Below are 13,349 nucleotides of genomic sequence, written 5' to 3' on the forward strand. Positions count from 1 at the left end.
CCTGCACATTTGAACTGTTTCTTACTGAAATTGGTGCACCTTGTTTGCTGTAGCATAGACTAGATCTAGGCCTGCTGGATCTAGCTTTGTTTGCATAACTTGAGCACTAATCCAGGCTTTCTTTTTTGGAGAAGGTTCCCCTGCACCCCAGTGGCAGGAGTGTGCAGTTAAAACTTGTCTGATTGAAGACTACAGGAACAGGGCTCAGTTTTGAGATTTTTTTTACTGGTTAATTGGGTTATTTGTTTAAAAGTCTTTTCTAATTGCTTGTAGTCATCTAAAGCTGTTTTAAGTGTATTTTGTACTGTTGGTAGTCGTTTAAAGCTGTTTTAAGTGTGTTTTTTACTGTTTTTGCCTTATCTTTTCAAAATTTTTTTTCCTTGTTTCCCACCTTTCTAAGCTAGTATAGGCCAGTTTTCAAGCTAGTGCTGAATTCAGGGTTGTGTTACAATTTTCTGAGTTGCCATACCTTACTTGGGTAGAGGGAGGTTTCCCTGTTCACCTGTGAGAGAGAAAGCTTTGAGCAGCCATCTGTCCCTGGAGGAGTGGTTCCAGCCCAGAAGTTAATAGTTTATAGGCCATTTTGGGCTAATTTCTATCTCTTTCATTTCCCTGCATGCAAAAACTGCATTTCCACAGTTTTACACTGGTTAGCTAGGGCTAGATTTATCCCAGCTCCACCAAGTCTCCTCTTCAGTTTTTCCCTTGAAAGCAGTCTAACTCTCAACCTAAGCACTTACAAAGTATTCTACAGTCCAGCACTTGCACAAACCTAATAACAAGCACTAATATACCCCAACACTTTATTGCCCAGCAGGGCAAGGCTCATTATTCACCCCTCACCAACCAAGTGACTAAGCAGCTCACCCTACTATTCAGGCATTACCAAAGGGCAATTTCAGGTTTACTTTCTAGTCCAGCTGGTGAACCTGGGTATCCTGAGGCAATGTTACAACTGCCTCATGTTCACAGACAACCCTCTCCTCCTACCACAAAACATTAACATATGCGAGAGATGCAATTATATAGCTAAATTGGAGGCTAAGCTCTCTCCACCCAAGACTGGAACAGGCACTCATGAGGAGAAGGTTAAAACTTGCACCACACATCCAGCCTCACATAGACATACTAAACCAGTACTGGCAAAAATACACATAAATACACAAAATCATACTCGGAAGCTCTAAATAAAAAACTGCAAAAGCATCACAGACCTCCAAAGCAGACACCCAAAAACCTGCACCTCCCGTCACAAACCAGACAATACATAAAATACAAAATCAGTGTGTCACACAATCACAGCCCTTAAGGCAAAATAACATACTTAACACACTAGTAATAGGCGACTCTATAGTCAGGCACACTGACGTCCTACTCACTAGGATGGACAAGGAGAAGGTTACTGTTAGCTGCCTGTCGGGAGCCAGAATCCGCCACATAACACAAACACTCAGGTCACTCCAGAACAAGTACAAATATGACTCTGTCATTGTTCATGTTGGTGCGAATGACCTGAGACTTACCTCCCTGGACTGCATGAAAAGAGACATGGAAGAGCTCTCTGGTAATGTAGCCCAGGCAGGTATGACCCTGACCCTGAGTAGCATCCTGCCCTCACCAAGAATGATACCGCAGTAAAGAGAAAAAATGATCAATTTCAACAATTGGCTAAGCTTCTGGTATCATTCAAAGGGGGTCGAGTGTCTGTCAGCCTGGGACGACATGCTCGACAAGCCTTGTTGCTTCGCAAGAGACGTCTTGCACCTGTCACCCCTAGGCTTTTGAATACTGGCCAAGGCTCTTGCTGCCCACATAGTGTCTTTTTTAGGCAAGGCTCAAAAGTCAAACCCACCTCTGTAAACAGCACAAATAAAAAAATGAGGGTTATGCTACTCAACGCCAGGAGTTTAAATCTCAAAATGCACATGCTCGAAGCACTCCTCAGTATGGAGAACGTTGACATCTGTACAGTAACTGAAACCTGGTTGAAGGCTCCACAGAGCACCCCAGCACTACCAGGCTACAACTCATACCACACATTTTGGCCACAGAACATGGACCGAAACACAAAATGAGGGGGTGTATCCATATTCATCAAGGATACCTACACCTCCAGGTTAGTGGCCCAGCATGATACCTCCGAGATCATCCATGTGCAACTAACATCAGGCAAATCTGCAATGCAAATTGTGGCCTGCTACACATCACCCTCCATGACCCAGGACCACTACTCCACCTTTCTGGAGACACTCGAAAACATGAAGGTCCTACAGAATAACCTGATAATGGACAATTTCAATTACCCTACTGTTAACTGGGAAAACTTCTCAAGTACAAACTCCCAGGTCCAGCGCTTCCTGGAATTTATCAACTCAAATGCCCTGGATCAACTGGTAAACTCCCCTACCAGAGGTGAAAACATATTGGACCTGGTCATCACCAACATGGGCTAAAGGTGTTCCACACCGGAGATCAACCCGTCACCGGTTAGATCAGACTATAAACTAATCACTCTGGATGTCCACACCATACCACCATCTCCAACCAAGGAAACCACAGTGAAAAACTTTTCTATAGCAAACTTCACCTTACTTAAGACAGAGGTGGTAAGTTTCACATCCCCCACGCTAAAGGATAACAGTGTCCAAGATGCAGGAACCTTTATAAATGCACTCTATGAGCACCTACAAGGATGCATGGATCGTACCATCCCTAGCAAAACCAAGACTCACTCCCCTAAGAGAAGCAAACCACTGTGGTGGACCCTTGCCATAAACAGGCTATACAATAGAAGGAGGAAACTAGTTCAGAAAAAAAGCAAATCCCAAAAAGGAAAGACATCCCTGATCAGTATCAGCAAGAAACTAAGGTCCTTCATAAAATCCTCCAAGGACAACTTTGAAAGAAAAATAGCCAAGGATTTGAAAGATAACCACAAAGACTTCTTTAGCTATGTCAAGAATCTAAAAGGCAACCCACAGATATGCTCTGAGCTAGTGCAAAATAGCACAAAATATACTGAACCTACTGATATTGGCAACATCCTGGCAGATAGATTCAATGCAAATTTCACCCCTCCCCCTCTCACCCCTAAAAGGGCCCACAGCAATACCAGAAAAGTGTAGTGTCCCAGAAATCACAGATGCACAGGTGAAAACAGCTCTTTCAAAAGCCAAAAGCACAGCATCAATGGGGCCAGATGGTGTCCTAGGCTGCGTCTTGCACGAACTACAGAACAAACTATCCCCCCACCTAATCACACTGTTCAACCTCAGCATCTCCACAGACTACATGCCTATAGAATGGCGCACAGCAAAGGTTATTCTGCTCCACAAAGGAGAGGCCACAGCTGACCCTGGTAACTATCGCCTCATAAGTCTGACTAGCCTGGTCTGCAAGGCTATGGAGCGCATCATCATGGAACTCATTAACAAACACATTGGGAACCTCCAAACACTTGACGCCGACCCAGTTCGACTTTGTTAAGGGCAGATCATGCCTACTAAACCTGGTTGACTTCTTCGAGACAGTCACTAAGGCCATAGATGAGGGTAAGGTAGTTCACACAGCCTACCTTGATCTTGCCAAGGCTTTTGACACTATTCCCCATTCTGGAATTATAGAAAAACTCACCAGCCTGAACATAACCCCTATAACATGAGATGCATTGCCAACTGGCTTACAGACAGAACTCACACGGTAAGAATAGCCAGGTCCGACTCTAAACCAGTCACAAGTGATGTTCCATAAGGCTCGGTCCTGGGACCCCTACTGTTCAGTGTATACATCTCAGATGTACAGGCAAACACAGGAGGACTATGGCTAACCAAGTTTGCCGATGACTGCAAACTGGGAGTCATAATTGACACTCCGGCTGACATGGACATTCTCCAAAAGGGCCTTACTGAGATGGACACCTGGTGTCAAAGTCATGGTCTCAAGCTAAATGCCAAAAAATGAATAGTCATCCCATTTGGGAAAAACAAAACACCCATGAATTACCACATAGGTGGCAGCTCCCTTAATACAGAAGAGGTAATAAGAGATCTGGGGACCCAGGTAGATAGTAATCTCTCCTTTGACAATCATATTGCCAAAGTAGTTAGGAAATCCTTCTATGTAGCCCATCTAATTACTAAAGGGTTCGCATCTAGAAATAAAGAGGTTATAGTGCCCCTCTACTTGTCACTCATCAGACCCATCATAGAGTACAATGCCCCATTTGGGATGTACCTTGCAAGACACTTCCAACAAAAGTACCTTGCCAAGAGGATTACTGGCCTCAAACATATGTCCTATGCAGCCTCACTGGAAAAACTCCAGCTGTACTCAGTCGCATATCGCTTACTTAGAGGTGATCTCTGCCTGACTTACAAAGCCATGTCCAACTCAGAATTCCTGGACATGCTCCACGTAAAGAAATCCAAGTCACTGCGAGCCACTTGCTCTAGTGAGCTAAACCACGCCACAACAATAAATAGAACATGCTGGAGGAATAAATTCCTGTTACAGAGACTCCCCATGCTTTGGAACAAAATTCTTAACTACATTAGGCAGAGCCCCTCACTAACACTGTTCAAGAGAAACCTTGACGAGTGGATGGGTAACAGAAAATACACCTCTGAGATCAATTCATTGGCTCTTCTTGACAGAGGCTCAGTTAATTAATCAATGGGGCGGCAAAAGCTGACACACTCTGGCTAAGGTTATAAATGCCCTCAGGCAGATAGCCTAGTACCTACCTATGAACCTATGTATGAGCCCATATGCTATATAAATAATTAGCATAAACTGGCAATTAACAATCTGTGCATCATGTGTTGGTGGTAGAAACATCTATGATTCCTCACTGCCACAGGCCTGTTATCTCTGTGGTTTCACAAGATTCATTATCTGAGGATCCAACCCAGGATGTCAGATGCCATAAGTTGATGATAATGGCACCTTGCACAGTCTGACCACACAATGGTACTATCTGCAGTGATAAAACTGGAAGGCAAACATTCACATCATCGGCAGCTGTAATAATGATAGAAGGTCTAGACGAACCTCCAGCATGTCTTATATTTTACACTGGATGTCATGGTCATGTTAGCCCCACCAAAGCTAAATAGATGTCACCACACAGATAACATCTGCAAATCCCACTGCCTTTAAGGTGCGCAGACTCACGATAGGGGAGAGACATATAGTTGGCTATTACTGCTATGACTCCAGGACATTCCTTGACCTGCATATCTCCCTTGGCATTAATCAGTGGATGAGCAGGTCAATGATGCATCCACAGTACAGTCACTAATCACATAATGTCAGAGATGTTGAGAAAACTGAATGGTCTGGCTGAGAAAATATAACCAGTGAATGGACTGCAGGACATCCTGCAATGCATGCACAACAGACTGGCATTTAAGTACCAGCAGCAGACATGGCTGCTAAGATCATTGGTGGTCAAGTTGTTATCCATTGGTTCATCTGAAGGGATACTGAAGTATGCCCCATTTGGACCAAGACAGAAGGTTCATGGTCACAAGTGAGATGGATGCAAATGGCACACAGTATCCTAGAGACAGTGTCACTCTCACCTTTGTCCATGGCTGTATCTGCCTCTAGGCATGGACACTCCTAAAGTCATGATTGACACGCTACTATCTGCAATGTGGGAATACCAAACAGGAGGCAGACACCCAAAGCCATGCATTCCATGTCATCTTGCTCCCCTCTTCCCCTATATGCAACACCTAGGTGAGGATGATCATGAGGTTGTAGATCCCATCTTCTGCCTCCCCACAAGACGGGGTGCAGCAGGGCTTCTATACATGTCCCTGAAGTAGTATGCCCTCAGTCTTGATATCACAGAGTCACGTGGAGCACCCATTCAGCATTCACATTGAGAAAGCTGCTTTCTAACAATGGAATGTATAAACCCTGACTTGACCTAACCTCTTAACCATGCATTTGGCTACTACATCCAGCTCCCAAAGCAATCAGGTTATAGTAGCAGTGCTGGCTGCTGTCACTGTGCCCCAACATTATGATATTGGCATAAGCTGCACATGTGCCAAATTTGCAAATCTTTGGAGCTGGCTGGATGGCACACAGACACATTGTGTATAATAACCACAATGTGACAACTGATCAACAGCCATTTGAGTGAGTGACAAATGAGGGAAGAAATTTGGGTAAAACAACTTTCAACAACAGTAGAGTTTTCTTTTTTCTCTACTGCTGTGTGACCTCAGACCAATTATATTTAAGTTTGGAGTTTGTGGAGGGGTGGTTCATACAAAAAATGTAACTGTCCTCCAATGCTCAACAAAAGTTATTTCAACTTTTTTGTGATCATTCAGGACTTGATCAAAGAGCTGTTGATTGATCAACATGTACTCATATTACAAAGCACTTGACAGAAGAAGTTGTGAAAGACCTTAAACAGTGATACACTGGATACCATATGGGGTAGGTAGAGACTTTTTGGTAATATGGTGCAGTAAATGACCGAAGGGACATAAGGGAAATGAGCTATGCCTTGAAGCTGTTTTTTTTCAGTCTTGAAAGCTGCTTAGGCTTGTTTATTACTAACCTCCTTTGGGAGTTTGTTCTATGCAGGGCCCACTTTAGTAGGCCCTTTTGGTCGAAAGAGGGTTGTACTAGCATAAGGGTTTCTTCCTCTGTACCACTTAGAGAGTAACTTTGTTACCTAAGTGGCAGTATTCTTTTCAATGGGGGAGGGTGAGGATAATATCCACATTTTACAATTTTAAACAGTAGAGTACTGATCAAAAAGAATGCAATGAGTGATTCAAGAACCCAAACGATGTGCTTAAGCACCTCATAAGGATGTTTATCTAGATCAAATAAAGGCATAGATCTGCAAATTTTGGTATCAATAGGCTATAGTTTGTAGGTTTTATAGGATGAGTGGAAGCACAGTAGGTGAAAGTTGTACTCAAATTTAGGAATAAGAATGTTTTTGGAGATAGCATTCCTTGGATAGTGGGAAAGGTGGTGGGAAATAATGTAGCATAATTTCACTTGTGATAAAGTTTTTCTGTGCGTGTTGTGAAGTCTAGGCAAGAGTTAAAAGTCTTTTCTATTTTTGTTCTGTAACATTGGTTATAATGACACTGTTGTTAACTGCCTCAGATTGTAATGATGTTAATTTTTCTTGAGTTGAAAACCCCATAAGATGTTTTTTCTTTTTTGGAGTGGGTGATAAGTAGCTTATTTGACATAAACAAGTTGCATAATTAAATTAAGTTAGCTTGTAGTTTGGTTTATAGGGCTTTCTACAACCTGTTAGACTTGAGAAGTGGGATGTCATCCTCATAGATGGTAACGATCAGAAGTAGGAGGTCTAAGCAGAGGTCATTGATAAAACAGAGAGCAGTAGGGACCCAAAAACTGAACATTGACAATTGTCAGTATTAATGGCAGTTTTAATTGAGAAAGAGTGTAGTAGAACATACTTAAAAACTTCTATCCATTAGGTAGTTTTGGAACCATAAAAGCATGTTATCAGCAAAGTCGAGCTTTATCAGCTTGCTTAGTAGAAGGATGAGATTAACAATCTCAAATGCCCTAGTCATATTGATAAAGATACCAGATCAAATAAATCCATTGTGTAGCTTGTTAGGGATGGCATTTGTACCCGTACGTAAGTCATTTATGGTGTTGAAAGCATCACAAAATGCATGCTGATGGTCATTAATGAAGCAGTAGCTATTTACATGCTTGAAAAATCATTTTTACAGCTTTTTTTCAAAAATCATGGTGATGGGAACAAGCTAGATATGGAATGATAGCCATGTAAGCCTGGGGGTACTGAGTATTTGTAAGAGAGATGATCATAGAGTGCTTAAATGCAGAGGGGATAGGATCACTTGTTAGTGAGGGATTAAATATGTGGATGAATGGTCTTGTCCTCTATCAAGTAATACGCCTCAGGTATCAAAGATTCATACATTCATACCTCTCAAAAGTACTAATGGTGGGGGCGTGGCCAAGGATGAACACAGGATAGCAGCAGATTTCTTCAGCTCCACCAACATAACTACATTGACAGGAAATTATTACTTCAAAATTCAACTAATGTAATAATTTTCTTTCTAAAAACATTTGGAATATCAGTATCTTGAATAATATCTAAAAAAGAAAAAAAAAATAACTAATTTTCCTGTCAGAAATCTTTTTGGAAATTTCTCTTTCATCACTTCTGTTCAGAATGAGTTCCAGCAAGGCTAACAGTCAGGATTCCAGCATTAAGAAAGAGCTTCAGTCTTTACTATCAACTATTCAGCAACTAACAACTAAAATGGACAGACTGGATATTAAAATTGATAACTTTATAGAGAAAACCACAAAATAAATGGATTTGCTACACCAAGATTTACAACATCAGAAAGCTCAGATTACAGGTATAGAAGAGACACTTAATGATATGGACAACAGAATTAAGGAAGAAGAAATAAACATTGAATTCTTATTGAAACAGAACACACACCTACAATCCAAACTAGATGACTTGGAAAACAGATCCAGACGCAATAATATAAGGATTTTTGGACTGCTAGAAAATATAGAAGGTAACAACATTACATCTTTTTTAAATACTTGGCTTCCCAAAACTTTAGATCTGTCAGAAGCATTTTCTTTTGGTATTGAAAGAGCCCATAGGTCTTTATCTAATTCTAATATAAATAAAAGTATCCTAGATCAGTTATTGTAAGATTTTTATCATCTTATGACAAGGAGATGGTATTAAGATCTGCATGGGCTAAAGCACCTATAAAAATTAATGAAGCAACTGTGCGCTTTGACAATGACTATTCTTCCTTGGTAATATCAAAAAGAAAAGTCTTTTTACCATTAATAAGAGAGCTTAAGAAAGCACAGTTCAAAACTCATCTTTTATTTCCTTCCAAACTAAAAATCTTTTTACCTGATGGCCCTAGAATTTTTGAAGACTTGGACTCTGTTTTGCTGCATATTAAAAAAAATAAAATATTAGATAAAATAGAGGATATGGAATGGGCAAGTCCTTCGCTAAAGAGAATGGCAACAGGAACTTCTTGGAAGACATCAGAGAAACAAAAAAGACTAAAAAACAAATGACATGTTTTATATTTCTTTGAACTCTTTAATTACAGTTACTACATTTACAAGAAAACCACAAATATCTTAAGGATTTGTTCAAAGTTATTTTTATGTGCAAGAACTGAATTTTGTTTTATAAATAATCAAACTTCCTGAGGAACAAATAACCTGATATGAATCAACTTGTTTCTCTTTTGTGATAAAGAGACCTAAGGTTAGTAATTTGATACATTTGCTTTCTTTTCTTGTTTTAAATAATGGCATTCTCTTCAAACTAAACATTTAAAGAAGGGTGGGGGAGGGCAGGGAGAGGAGTAGGATGAAAAGAAGGAAATAAGGGGAAAATAATCTATTATATCTTTAAAATTATTTATGCTGTTTAAATACTGCTGCTATATATTATACCATGACTAAATTGCTTAAATACATGATATCAAATAATATGTCATGATATAACTGCAGTTAACTAGAACTAAAGCAGTTGAAAGTAATATGTCTCAGGTTCTACTTTATTAAAACAAACAGCAAGTAAAATATCTTTGTAGGTACTCTCTGTAGGTACTTTTTTTTTTCTCTCTCTCTCTCTCTCTTACTTATAATGTAATATGCTTCTGATAATACTGATATGGGTATGTAATAAGCTCTGAATGAGAAAATGAAATGGGGCATATAAAAATAAGTTGTGTTTATGTTAAACAATTGAAGGCTTGGTTTCACTGTCACAGAGACTGCAATGACTTGTGAAGTGCTTCGAGAAGGTTTTGCACTGCTTAGATCCATTTGTATTACAAAATGAATGTCAGTCACTTACTTTTATTAAAATTCCCACCAGAATGTTATGGGAGACAATTTGGGATGTGGGTATCCTCGTGAATAGTGTCCTCGAGCCGTTTTAAAAGCTTCAACATCCAGAAAACACGCAGAGAAGCTGAAAGCAGCCATTTTGAACTTTGACCCCTGATTTCACACTGACTCATCGCAAATTCAAGAAGTAAACTGTTTCAGGAAGTAGAACTGCTGTCAATGCGATATTGTGATGAAAAACGAACTTTATGACATCTAAATTTGAGTTTTTCTTTATAATAATTTACTTATTTAAGATGTAACTTATAAAATATAAAAGTTATAATGATTTTAGGTGACTTAATATGCCATAGTAAACAAATGAGATATTTTAGTAGGAATAGAAGGTAAAACTCATGCACACATGTTTTTGAAAGCTTATATGACTGCTGCACTTTAATGCATATAGATGCTTATGATTTAAAGATATGTAATGTTATAAATCATTTGCCTTGACTAACAGACAAGTATGTGCATCATTATGATTATATTTCAGAAGAAAATGTCATGTGACACATTTTAAAGCTGCAGTTCAGATATATAAGATACAGATGGCTTTCATCACAATGATTTATGTATAACTAGGGATCAATATTGCTGTATAGTATGTTCTTTTAACTTATACATGAGAATAATCATTTTATTTAAATGGCAACAATAAATATGAGAAGGAAGCTTCTAGTGCAAGTAATTTAAAGTTTTAAAGCTAATAACTGTACTGTTATGGCAGAAAGTGGGGATACCCTAATATAAGTATTGTCTGAGTCATAATAGCCTGAGATAACAAATGTTATTGAATTCAAATGAGTGTAAACATATAATAAGAACTTATTCTTACAAACTTTTATTAAACTACCATATGGGTATTCTTTTTTTTTCTCTCTCTCTCTCTCTTCTCTGCTCCCACTACCAAGATTGTTAGAATGCTATTATGATTATGAGTTTATTATATAGAATAGATGTACATAGCAATATTAGTTGTTTTTAAATGTTTTATATGTTTATATGAAGCTGTTATATAAATTGTTTAGCCTTGTTATAATAGATAATCAAATTAAATGAGGTTAACTTTAGTTAATAATAGTTAGTATTGAATTAATTTGGTGGCAGCTGGAGTACTGCTGCTTAAGATAGGGGGATAACTTGAGTAGTATTTGCTACTCGAAGTTGGAGTTCTTAACTCCAGGCTGGGTGCATTGTTTAATCCAAACAATATTTTCACCTGATTATTGTTGTGTGTATATAGTTTTGACATCCACATCACATTTTATAAACTCATTGTCACTACAAATAAAAGTTAAAATTACACAAAATTCCATAAGATTTTCATTAAATACAGCTATAATTAATAGAACACCTAAAGGAGGAGACATAATAATACTTACTTTAGTAAATGTTATTCTGATTGTATGTTTTATATATTTATAAAAGTTAAATGGTAACTCTAAAAGGAATTTCTTTAAACATTAATGGATTGAATAACCCATGCAAAAGGGCAAGTTTAATGAGATATATTAATCTGCATAGAGCCAATGTAATATTCCTTCAGGAAACACATCTCCTGAAAAAGGATATAGATAAATTAGCAACTAATAAATATACAGTTTGGTTAGCTCAGAACACACACAGAAAAAAAGAGGTGTGGCTATCTTGTGGAACAAAAATATGCCCATACCTAAAACTATTAAGTCTTATAAAGATGATAAAGGAATGTTCTGTATGGTTACAATACAGATTAATGGGAAAATATATACATTAATTAATGTATATTGGATACCAGGAATTGGCACTAATACAGTGAAACACCATCTCAATAAGATTATATCATTTTCTATAGGAGATATTATTTTAGCAGGTGATTTTAATTGTATCCTGCATGAAAAAGATGCTACTACTATAGGAAAAAGGAAAATCACATCTAATGCAAAACATTTAAAAGATTTCATTAATTTATATCATTTGAATGATATTAATAATCAGATAGATTTTAAATCATTACCATACACTTTTTTTTCTAATAGATATAAAACTTATTCAAGAATAGATAGAGTCTTTATTTCTAACCAACTGGTAACAGACTTAATTAATTCCAAGATCATTTCATGCCCTATATCAGATCATAATTCAATTGTCTTTTAATTTATGGTAAATAGTACTTATAATGTTCAGATCAAAAGAATACCAGCATACTTAACTCAACTAAAGGACTATAAAGATTATATACTTACTGAGGTGCAACATTTCTTAGACTTAAACACCACACCTGATGTCTCTATTATTCACATTTGGGATGCTCTAAAATCATATTTATATGGACAAAGCATCAGATGGTATAATAATAAAAGGAAATCTTGGGACAAGGAATTAATAGACATTCAAAACAAATTAGACTCGTATAAACATAATAATAAAGAAAATATTATGGACAAAAAAGTCATTGAGGAAATAAATAAATTAAATGAGAAATACAAAGAAATTTTAAGTCATAAAGTCAAAATAACATTAGAGAAATATAAATTTTTGTCTTACTCAATAAGTCCCAAATACTTACGTAGACTTAAAAATAAAACAAAAAGGCTGAATAAACAAAATCACATCAAAGAAATTTTCTCTCCAGGGAAAAAGAAGAATGTCTCTAGTTTACCAGAAATATTAGATGGATTTAGAAATCACTTTCATAAAATTAACCACAATAACATTAATATGGATTCTAAAGATAAAATAAAGAACTTTATAACTACAAACATGAACAAAAAACTGAATAAACATCAGACTAAATTAATAGATAAAAATATTTCATATACAGAGGTTATCACACAAATAAATAAACTTAAATCAAACAAAGCACCAGGTAATGATGGTATTATTCCAGAGATTTATAAAATTCTTCCTAAGAGTACTTACACATTAATACATAAGGTTTTCATTTCAGCTCAAAATGAGTTATCAATTCCCCCATCCTGGCAATACACATTTATTTCACCAATTTTAAAACCCAATAAAGACCCAACCAGATGCACATCATATAGACCTATTTCATTACTTAATGTTGACTATAAAATGTTCATGAATATTTTTGCTGACAGATTAAAGACAATCATTCCAGGTATAATAGATATAGATCAGACAGGCTTTATTATAAATAGAAATACTTTTGATAATATAAAGAGAACTTTAACACTAATTGATTATGCAAACAGAAAAAAGAAAGACTTAACACTTATTAGTCTTGATATAAGTTCAGCATTTGACTCAGAAAGTTGGGACTACTTGTTTATCTTATTGAAGTGTACAAATTTCTCTGATGCATTTGTGAATTTAATTGAACATCAATATAAAGGAGCATTGGCTTACATTAAGATAGGAACATATGTCTCACAAAAAATACCCATATTAAAAAGTACAAAACAAGG

Source organism: Protopterus annectens, chromosome 1.part2 (genome assembly GCF_019279795.1).
Source record: "Protopterus annectens isolate FY-2018-M chromosome 1.part2, PAN1.0, whole genome shotgun sequence".
Taxonomy (NCBI): domain Eukaryota; kingdom Metazoa; phylum Chordata; order Ceratodontiformes; family Protopteridae; genus Protopterus; species Protopterus annectens.